The sequence below is a fragment of the Asparagus officinalis genome, chromosome 4 (genome assembly GCF_001876935.1).
Source record: "Asparagus officinalis chromosome 4, Aspof.V1, whole genome shotgun sequence".
Classification (NCBI taxonomy): Eukaryota; Viridiplantae; Streptophyta; class Magnoliopsida; order Asparagales; family Asparagaceae; genus Asparagus; species Asparagus officinalis.
The window spans coordinates 39510247-39522010 of NC_033797.1; positions in this window are offsets into that span (position 1 = coordinate 39510247).

An 11764-nucleotide genomic window follows, 5' to 3' on the forward strand; every position below is an offset into this window, starting at 1 on the left:
GGACATCAATTTTTAGTGTTAATGCATGCTCATAATTTTGGATCGCTTTGTTCAAAGCCGACCCCGATGTACTAGTACGCACTTATAACTAGCCCTGTTATGTTTATCACCCATATTGTAGATCTACTCTCCCACAAGAAATGCCCAACAATGAATCCTTCGGAATAAACTCCCAAATCAACCCGGGAGCCTCTGATACCACTTGCGTTGGCGCCCGCGGAGCCCCCAAATAGACAATCAAAAGCACACACAAGAACAATAGTAGGGACCACAAGAGATTCACAATCTACCAATCACAGCAAGAACACAAGATTACGTGCCGCTTCGGCAATGTGCCACCGTCCACGGGGCAAGGAGGGCGCGGAAGCTTTACTAATGAAATCAAAGGGGAATACAAATTAGGGTTACAAATCTTTACCAAAAACCCTCAAACAAGACCACTCAATTGATCTCTCCAATAGACTCCAACAATAGAAGCCCAAAGAAAACTCTCTCAATCTGCTCAAATTCGTCCTTGCTCTTAACCCTAAAAAACACCCAAAGGGTATTTATACAATTCCAAAACGAAACGGGTCTGAAACAGAACCCAACTGAAACCCGCAGCGTCGGTCGACCGGACCGGTCGACCGCGATCCATGTCGGTCGACCGACACCAATGCTGAAGCCCAGTGAGTCTTGTGCACGAATGCGGTCGACCGGACCGGTCGACCACCGCCCTGTTTGCCTGAATCTTCACCTATCAACCTCCCTCTGCTGCTAGTTCCACACATAGCACAGTTAAGGGCTTCAAAATCTCTGAATCATATACCCCTCTTTGTTTTTATCGGCACAATCCTGTAATTTATCTAGTGAATTCTCGATCCACCAAAATCTACTAATTATTGAATTTAATTCTTAGAGGAGATTGAGAGGCAACTGAAAACAACTCATTACGCATAGACCCATCCTTCATTATCCAGTCTAGCAATTTGACATAGAATATCCCATGATTGATCTCGACGTTGAACCTCTGGATGTCCATAGAAACCTGTAATCCGCCATTTGTTTTATTCGTCTGACCCATCTACCACAACGTCAATATGGTGTCGAGAAAAAGATTTAATCTAAAGATTTATTTCATCAAGCCACACTATCGCAAGTCCACCCCTCCTTCCTTCATTATCAACACAGAATAAAATGTGATAACCAAACACATGTCTCAATTTCTCCCATTCCGCCCTTTGAAGTTTCATTTTAGAAAATAAAAAAACTACTATTGGCTTCTCAGTCTCTAAGAGGTTGAGAAGGGCTCAAACTGTGTGAAAGCCTCTATGCCCCTGGGGGTTCCTAAAATAGTAAACTCATTGTGACTGGCAGGGCTACATAGCAGTCTCTGTTGTGCACAACGAAAATTTCGGCAGCACTTCGGCAGCACAACAAGAGAGTCAGGTCACAATAAGAATTCGTGTTTCACAAAGGAAACAAGAACATTAAGCAAAATATCTCAACAAAGTGGGATATCAGCTCTTCCTCTCATCAGTTCTAGGACTGACCTGTCGAGGGAACCTAAATAAGCTATTACAAATCACACAAAAGAGAGACAAACTAATTTTATGTGGTTCGGCAAATAGCCTACGTCCACAGGGCAAAGATGGGGGAGATCTACTACTAGAGAGAAAGAGAATACAAATAGGGTTTACAATCACATAAGATCTCACAAATAAAACCCTCGAACTATCTCTCAATTCCTCTCTCAAAAGGATGCACAAATTCAGCCGCAAACCACAAACTTGCACCTTTCCCCCTCTGTGTTTTTCACCTGCAGCCGCAAAAAGAGCTTTGTGCACTTTTCCTTTCTGTAGCCGCACACCACAAAATTCCTTTGCACACGTTTCACGAAGCCCTAGCATAGGAATTTATAACGCAGCGGAATCGGGTGGGCCGCGTGAGATTGGCCACGAGAACATGGATTTCTTTGATGTTCCGATTCGTGGTGGCCCCCACGTTGCCCAGCTCTTCATTTCTTTGATGTCTTCACACGGGTTGGCCCCACCACGTCCCATTCATAATTCTCCACCTCGGCGAAGTTTCTTCCAAAACTGAGCCGATACCAAAGTATCCAAATGTCTCACTTGCTGTGTCCAGTACGCCGTGAAGTTAATTCACAATAACAGACTCAATCCACAACAAGTCGGAAATCCGAATGAGAGTCCAAACAATCTTACCCCCATCAAAATCAACTAATCTAAACTGGTTGCATCGTAAAGACTGCCTACGTATCTTCTTGCCCAAGGAATCAAGCATTCACGTAGTTCACCCAAATGGTCGCCAACGGCCTCAACAATCACGAATTTGTAATAAGTCTTTACAATGATCAAACTTGTTGCTCGGAACCACCTTAGTGAGCATATCCACCGGATTATCCTTCGTGTGGACTTTTACAATCTCCACATCGCCATCTTCAAGAACATCCCGAACGAAGTGATAACGAACGTCAATGTGTTTCGTCCTCGTATGAAAAACCTGATTCTTTGTCAAATAGATAGCACTCATGCTATCATAATGAATAGTGACGGATCATTGCGATATACCAAGTTCCTCCAAAAGTCCTTGAAGCCAAATAGCCTCCTTCACAGCCTCCGTAACCGTCATATACTCTGCCTCCGTCGTAGACAAAGCCACCGTAGATTGTAAGGTGCATCTCCAACACACCGGCGCACGGGTCAAAGTGAACACAAACCCCGTCGTAGACCGGCGATTATCCAAATCCCCGGCATAATCCGAATTAACATAACCAATGCATAGCTGCTCACCTGTTGTGTCCCGCTCATAAACTAAACCAACATTGAGCGTACCTCGAATGTACCTCAAAATCCATCTCACGGTGTCCCAATGACCCACTCTTAGATCGTGCATGTATCTCGAAACCATGCTTACCGCCTGTGATAAATCCAACCTCGTACATTTCATCACATACATCAAGCTCCTAACCGCGCTCTCATATGGAGTCTTCGACATAAACTCTTGATTTTCAACTGACTTCGGTGAAAGATCAACTGAAAGTTTCAAATGGGCTCCCAATGGTACACTAACTGACTTCGTATCCATACTAATATGAAATCTCTGTAGAACCTTCTTTAAATAAGCCACATGTGTCAAACAAATTTTGCCCTTCTTCTTGTCTCTGCCTATCTCCATTCCCAAAATGCGTTTGGCCTCACCCAAGTCCTTCATCTCAAACTCATTTGAAAGCTATGCCTTCAACTCATCTATAACAGATCTGGAAATAGAGGCAACCAACATGTCATCGACATAAAGTAATAAATAGATGTACGCACCTCCTTTCAACTTACAAAAATATACGCAAGGATCAATCTGGCTCCGAGTGTATGAATGACCAATCATAAAACCATCAAATCGCCTATACCACTGTTGAGGAGACTGCTTCAAACCGTATAGCGATTTTTTCAATCTGCAAATCAATTTTTCTTCCCTGCAGCTCGGAATCTCAATGGGTGAGTCATATATATTTCTTCATCAAGATCACCATAAAGAAATGCGGTCTTCATATCTAACTGATCTAACTCTAATCCATACTGTGCCACCAAAGCTAGCAAAATCCGAATCGAAGAGTGTTTCACCACCGGAGAGAAAACCTTATTATAATCAATACCTTCCTCCTGTGCATAGCCCTTTACAACCAACCTAACCTTGAACCTCAATGGAGTACCTTCAATGCCCTCCTTCTTTGTGTATACCCACTTACAAGTAATTGCATTCCGCCCCTTTGGAAGCTTAACCAGCTCACATGTATCATTCTTATGAAGAGACTCCATCTCCTCCTGCATAGCTACCTGCCACGAATCAGCCACCGAACTCTGCTCGGCCTCTCTGAATGTAGTAGGCATTATCTCATCGATACTCTCCATCGAAAGTGCATACGCAACTGTGTCGGCATACCGTGCTGACAATCATATGTCTCTCCTCTGTCTCCGAACCATAATAGAATCCTGAACCTGAGCCGTCGGTTCCTGATCCTACACATCAGTACCTGTATCCTCCGTGTCACCATCGTGCTAGCCTGACGTCACCTCACTCGGCACTCTAATGGATATTGCACCATCTGGACACTGTGGAGCTGCATCGATCTCCACCACCTACGATATCTCCTCTGTCAGGTCGCTCTCCACCTAATGAGAGTTGGGAAGCTTTAAGATAAAAGCCTCATCGAATGTGACGTCCCTACTCAGCACAATCTTTCTATCAACTAAATCCCAAAGCTTGTATCCTTTGACATCGTGCTTGAATCCTACAAATATGGCCTTCCTAGCTCGAGGTTTCAATTTATCTGTTCTCACATGATAAAATGCAGGGCACCTAAATACCTTGAGCTGGTCATAATCGTGTGCTGGCTCTCCCAACCACTTCTCCATAGGGGTTTTCCCCTCAATCGCGGATGAAGACAGCTTATTAATGAGGTGGCTCGCATATGTAAGTGCCTCAGCCCAAAAGATCTTCTTCAAACTACTCTGCAATAATAAATATCGGACCTTCTCCAACAAAGACCGATTTAGCCTCTCTGTCACCCCATTCTGCTGCGGTGTATAACTAACCGTAAAGTGTCTCTATATACCCTCGTCTCGACATAGCTGCAGAAAGGGGTCTGATGTGTATTCAGGACCGTTGTCGGATCGCAACGTCTTGATCTTTCTCCCAGTCTGTAGTTCTAACCTTTTCTTCCACTCAATGAATATATCTAGGACTTCACTCTTCTTTACCATGGTGTACACCCAATATCGCCTAGAATAGTCATCAACGAACGTGACAAACTCATGTCGACCACCAAGTGATGCAGTCTTGGTGGGACCCCAAACATCTGTGTGAAGTCCAGGATGCCCCTCGTCCTATGAATGGCCATCCCAAACTTCACCTTCATCTTCTTGCCAAGAACACAGTGCTCACAGAACTCAATTTTTCCACTCTTCGCTCCCTTCAATAGCCCTTGCTTGAACAAAGCCTGCAGTGACTTCTCTTCTATGTGCCCCAACCTATAATGCCAAAGCCTGCTCATGTTCGCCTCTGAAATAGCTGAAGCAACCCGACCAATTTTAATGTTCCCCTTCAGATAGTATAAATTTCGACTGCGGACTCCCTTCATCACCACCAAAGATACCTTAGTAACATTCGCTACAACATTTTCAAAGGTCAATTTGAATCCCTTTGCCTCCAAAGCTCCAACTGAGATAAGATTCCTTTTCAGCTGAAGAACAAATCTCACCTCCTTCAATTCATGAACTACTCCATCGTGCATCCAGATCCGCACAGTACCTATCCCACAAATGTCACAGGATTGATCATTTTTCATGACTACAACTCCCCCATTGAGCTTCTCAAAAGATACAAACCAGTCTCGCATAGGGGTCACATGATAGGTAGCATCGGAATTAAGCATCCAATCTGATGCATCTAAGTGGTTCACCTCCAGAGTAATAGGTAGAGAAAAGCTTGAATCATCGGAATCATCGCTTTCGCAATATTCACCTCATTGGCCTTCGAGCCCTTTTTCTTGCTATTCTCCTTCTCCTTGAGCTTTGGACAGTCTCTCTTCTAATGTCTCTACTCCTTACAGAATGTACATTGGTTCTTTGCTAATTGGTGGCAGCTTCTTAACTTTGAACTCCCTCTATTACCATCTTTTGGATATATGCTTCTTCCTCTCGTCGACAAGGCCTCTCCTGAAGTACTAGCGCGGGAAGTCTCCTTATCCTTCTTCCTCAAATCATAATTCCTCAATGCATTAGTAACTTTACTATAGCTGATAGAAGATCTTTCGTTCAACAAAGTGAGCACAAAGGTGTCATACTCCTCATCCGGTAAGGAGTCCAATAAGATAATAGCCTTGTACTCATCTAAAATCTTCTCATCAACATTCGCCAAGTCCGACAACAACTTAGTGTAGTTGTTCACATGAGCCGCTAGCGAGGTGCCTCTGGACATCTGGAATCTGAATAACCTACACAATAAATGTAACATGTTCTCAACACTCTTCGTAAGGTACTTATTGTTGAGAATTTCTCACATCTTCATCGCAAACGTCACCCCAATCACATCATACTTCAGCTCCTGTTCCAAACAGGACCTGATCACCCACAAGTGTTCCTATTCATCTTTTCCCATATCACTTCGTCATACTTTGGTGGTCTCTCGTGGACCATGATGGTCTCCTCCAAGCTCTGAGTATTGAGCGCATCCTGTATGTCGCTCATCCACAAAGTAAAGTTAATTTTACCGTCATACTTCACCATACTAATTTTGGTGTTTTGAAAACCAAGTTGAACTGTACTCGCCATTGACTTGCTGCTTTCACCTTTTTATCCCATTGCAAACTAACTGCAAGTTATAGAGAAAGAATCAAACTTTGATAGAAATTAAGAATTACCCAACTAAACCCTAGATCGGATTCCAAATAGATATCATGTCCACACGAGGAAAGCAAAATCTCCAACTGCAACTCCTAATGCTATCTCCACCGAAGTCTAGAACTCCAAGAACCAAACTTCACACAAAAAATCTTCCTCCACCTAATTCCAAAACCCTAGATCTGAAATCTAGGCTCTGATACCACTTGTTGTGCGTAGCGGAAATTTTGGCAGTACTTCGGCAGCACAACAAGGGAGTCAGGTCGCAATAGGAATTCATGTTTCACAAAGAAAACAAGAACCTTAAGTAAAATATCTCAACAAAGTGGGATATCAGCTCTTCCTCTCATCAGTTCTAGGACTGACCTGTCGAGGGAACCTAAATAAGCTATTACAAATCACACAAAAGCGAGACAAACTAATTTTACGTGGTTCGGAAAATAACCTACGTCCACGGGACAAGGAGGGGGAGATCTACTACTAGAGAGAAAGAGAATACAAATAGGGTTTATAATCACACAAGATCTCACAAATAAAACCCTCAAACTATCTCTCAATTCCTCTCTCAAAAGGATGCACAAATTCAGCCGCAAACCACAAACTTGCACCTTTCCCCCTCTGTGTTTTTCACCTGTAGCCGCAAAAAGGGCTCCGTGCACTTTTCCTTTCTACAGCCACACACCACAAAATTCCTTCGCACACGTTTCACGAAGCCCTAACATGGGAATTTATAACTCAGTGAAATCGGGTGGGCGACGTGAGATTGGCCACGAGAATGTGGATTTCTTTGATGTTCCGATTCGTGGTGGCCCCCACGTTGCCCAGCTCTTCATTTTTTGATGTCTTCACGCGGGTTGGCCCCACCACGTCCCATTCACAGCCTCCACCGATAGGTTAAATTTGTGCCCTTCATTGTCCTCTTTATCCATCACCTCTTTGTTATTGGTTATCATGTCTGCTTTATATCCCTTATTAGTCATCTCACCATTAAGCTCAAGAATTTCCTTAGGCCCCCGTTTGAATGACCCATCTGCGCTCGAACCCTCAACAACGATTTCCTCAGCTATACAACCATCACGATTTATTTGCCTCCACTTTCTCAAAGAGTTATGCCCATCTTCATTATTTACAATGTCTTGTACACTTCCCTTCATTAAAAACATCATTATCTATAGTATTATCCATAAATTTAGACATCATAATTTTACTGTGAAAACGACGAAGGAATTATGAAAAATGTGAAGAAAAACCCAAAACAGACTCCACCACACCCTGGTGTGGTGTCTGCCATGGGTGGCAGAATCTGCCCTGTTTGTCATGGGTGTGGTGTCTGCCACACCCTGGTGTGGCAGAATCTGCCCTGTCTGCCATGGGTATGGTGTGTGCCACACCAGGGTGTGGCAGAATCTGTCATGTTTATCATGGGTGTGGTGTGTGCCACACCAGGGTGTGGCAGACTCGTTTTTAGAATCCTAATTTATTTGGGATTGTGTTTTGTTATAAATAGAACCACGTTTTTTAGGGTTTCTTAAGGAGAGAAAAGGAGAGAATTAGCATTGTTTTGAGCACTTTGAGAGGGAGATATTGTGAGGGAGTTGAGAGCTTTGGTTAGGGTTATATTTGAGTGATTTTGTGAGTTGTAACCCGTTGTATTTCTCCTCCATATAGTGAAATCTCCCCATCCTCTCCCCGTGGACCTAGGCAATTGCCGAACCACGTAAATTCCTGTGTTTGTGTGTGATTTTGATCGTTATTTTGTGAATTGTACTCGTGTTTGGTTTTGATTTTCTTCTCTCATCGCTCACCGACTCGTTTGGTTGTCGAGCACGCTTCTGCACGGCGCGCGACATTTACTTACTTTCTGATTCATATCGATGTATTTCTTTGCATTGGTTGGTGATGCATTTGAAACAACTCTAGCCTCCTTTGCATAGTGAACCTGCATCTCTTCTCCCGATTCTCCTTCCTTACTTGTCACCTCCTCCACAGATGGCACCGCATCCATATTGGATCTCTACCTTTCTCTTTTCCTTTCTCTGTTGCATTGCAATGAGGCAAACTCTCGCCATGTGACCCGACACATCACAAAAAAAACAGAGAGTTGTAAGCCTCTCATATTTAAATGTAACTCATGTTCTTTGTCCTCCACCAATCCCAACTATGGTTCCCCCCCTTGAGAGGCTTCTTGATGTTGAGACAAACTCCAACTCGAAGACACTGTCCAATACAACAACATTACCAATCACACTCCTAATTTTTCGCGTGACCTCCTCGATCTCTCATTACTACCAACGGAAGATCATATACTTGAACCTAAAGTGAAGCCCTGTCCAGATTGACAGTTGAAGGTTTCTCATCTTCCCATATTTCTCCGACCAACAACAAAGCATTATCAAAATTGCATAGTCCCTTGAGAATCATGTTATTCTTATCCTCTTCATAGAAAAACAGATCAAGAAAAGTTCTCGGCCTATGTATGTGAAAGAGGCTTCATGATTCAATCTCCAAGACTTTCTCATTGTATTTTTAAATGCGTCTCTGTTGCGAGGCCTATCTACGAGTAATTTTCCAACCAATCAAAATTCATCAATCACAGGATCTATTGGGATGTTGTCAACATTCAACCCAGCCACTTCTTCATCAGCTAACTTCGATTTTTGCCCCATCTCCTCAAGTCACCATCTTGATAGCAAAACTCCTTTCCAACGCCTCAAACAAACGCAAGGAACTTTTTGTTATTGTCGGTAGCCCTAGCTGTTGGGGAATTTTAGTCTCCCTGCCTACCACGATATGCGCAACTCGGAAGCTAACCCCAATCAATAAGATAGAACAACCATAATCAAGAATAAGAACACCGGGATTTACATGGTTCGGTCGACCAACTTCGACCTACGTCCACGGGGCAACAATACGATAAATTCACTATGTATCAGGGAGAACTACAAGAGGAACCACTCAACTCTCGTCTCTCAATCTTTCAACCTCACATACATAATCAACTCTCATATTCTCTCCAAAGCCCACTCCTTGTAATCTTTTGCACGAATAAAGACTATGAAACCCTCTCTCTCTCTCATCTACTACATCTCTACTTTTTTCTTTATGGTTTTTCCTCCACCAATAGAAGAATATATATAGGAAAACCAAAACCCTATCTCTAGCCTAACTTCCTAATTAGAATAAGATTTAAACTCCTAATCATGATAAAACCCAAACTCCTAATCATGATAGAACTCAAACTCCTAATCATGATAGAACTCTAACCCTATCTAATTCTCATGAAGTTACACAAAGAATCAAAGAAAAAAATCCCAACAATCTCCACCTTGGATTTAATTCCCAAACTCCCTTGAATATATACCATCGTCGCCTTGAAACTTTGCATCTCTCGCTAGAGTCTTCTATTTCTTTCGCACTTCAAATCAGAACACCTGCACTCCTAATTGGATGCCTTCATGATCCTCACTATCTTCTGCTTCGTCGTGACACCTCCACCTCTCTTGTGCGGGCCAAGAGATCTTTGCCACCTCTGACGTTAGAAACAAATTAACCATGCTTCTCCTCCCAAACTGAACTTCACAGTAGTCTTCCCCCACTTGTTGTCCTCGTACTCCACCTGCATCGCTCATGTAAAATCATATCGGTGCACCTCTCCTACTCCACACTACGAGCCGGATGCCTCTATCTCCTCCATTACTTGGCTTGGACCAAATATGAGCGCTCACCATCTTCAAGTCCAACGCCACCAACTTCATCTCCATGTGTGTCACTCGGTCGTGCCCGCTTGCAAGCTACACCTAATTTGGTACTATCCTCCTCAAGTATACACACCAACCAACTCATGCTCCTTATCTACCATCAGATTTGTCTTGCCGTTAAATAGCGGAATATCAAACTTCGGACCCAAAGAAGTCATTATTCTCTAATAAAAATTCAAATCAGTCACCGTAGAGTTTCAATTTGATGAAACCAATGCCAAAAACGAACTCAGCACGTCGAAAAACCCTAGAAATGACTCCTGGATCACCAAAATCCGCCTCCAAATCCTCAATCGGCTAACAAATCAATCTGGACGGTTGGATCCCCACGTGAACAGTGTCCACCGCGCTACAGTGTTCTGCTACAGTACTGCTGCTACAGTATTTTCTTTTTCTTTTCATCTTGATTCTTGTAACACCGATTTTCAATCTTACACGACGTCGTCTTCTATCTTGTGAACTCGCTCCCGGATCCATCATCATCGCTCTGATACCACTTGTTGGGGAATTTCAGTCTCCCCGCCTACCACGATATGCGCAACTCGAAAGCTAACCCCAATCAATAAGATAAAACAATCATAATCAAGAATAAGAACACCGAGATTTACGTGGTTCGGTCGACCAACTTCGACCTACATCCACGGGGTAACAATACGAGAAATTCACTATGTATTAGGGAGAACTATAAGAGGAACCACTCAACTCTCGTATCTCAATCTCTCAACCTCACATACATAATCAACTCTCATATTTTCTCCAAAGCACACTCCTTGTAATCTTTTGCACGGATAAAGACTACGAAACCCTCTCTCTCTCTCTCTCATCTACTACATCTCTACTTTTTTCTTTATGGTTTTTTCTCCACCAATAGAAGAATATATATATAGGGAAACCAAAACCCTATCTCTAGCCTAACTTTCTAATTAGAATAAGATTCAAACTCCTAATCATGATAAAACCCAAACTCCTAATCATGATAGAACTCAAACTCCTAATCATGATAGAACTCTAACCCTATCTAATTCTCATGAAGTTACATAAAGAATCAAAGACAAAAATCCCAACACTAGCAAGACCCTAGGAGGCTAGGAGTGAAACATAAGATCTTGTTTATTTTTCAAATAGTAAGAATATTATTTTAAAATAGTCCAGACCCACCTCTTTAGCTCTTGTTTATTTTTTAATTCGGCCAAGATCAGTAACATTTATCAAATAAATAATGAATTATACATGTTTATTTTTTTATCATATTCTTTTAATAATGTGCGTATGAAAACATGAAAGTTCAAATGATTTAGTGTTATGACATATTTGAGATAATAGTACATAGTGAAAGAAGGATATATTCATACAAATATGTAAAACTAGCATGCTATATCTAAAATTAAAATTTGTTCTAGATGCGCTGCCCCCTCGACCCCTGCATGCTGACCAGTCAGCGGGACCACCGCTTGGGGCTGCCACCCCTCGGGATCCCCCCTCGCAGTCGCGTGTTGTTCTTTAAACGTTAAAATCTAGTTGTCAGTGACATGTAAATTTTGCATAATTGTGACATGAGGATGTGTGAATGTGTATATGTGTGGTTCCTTAAATACTACATAGATTGGG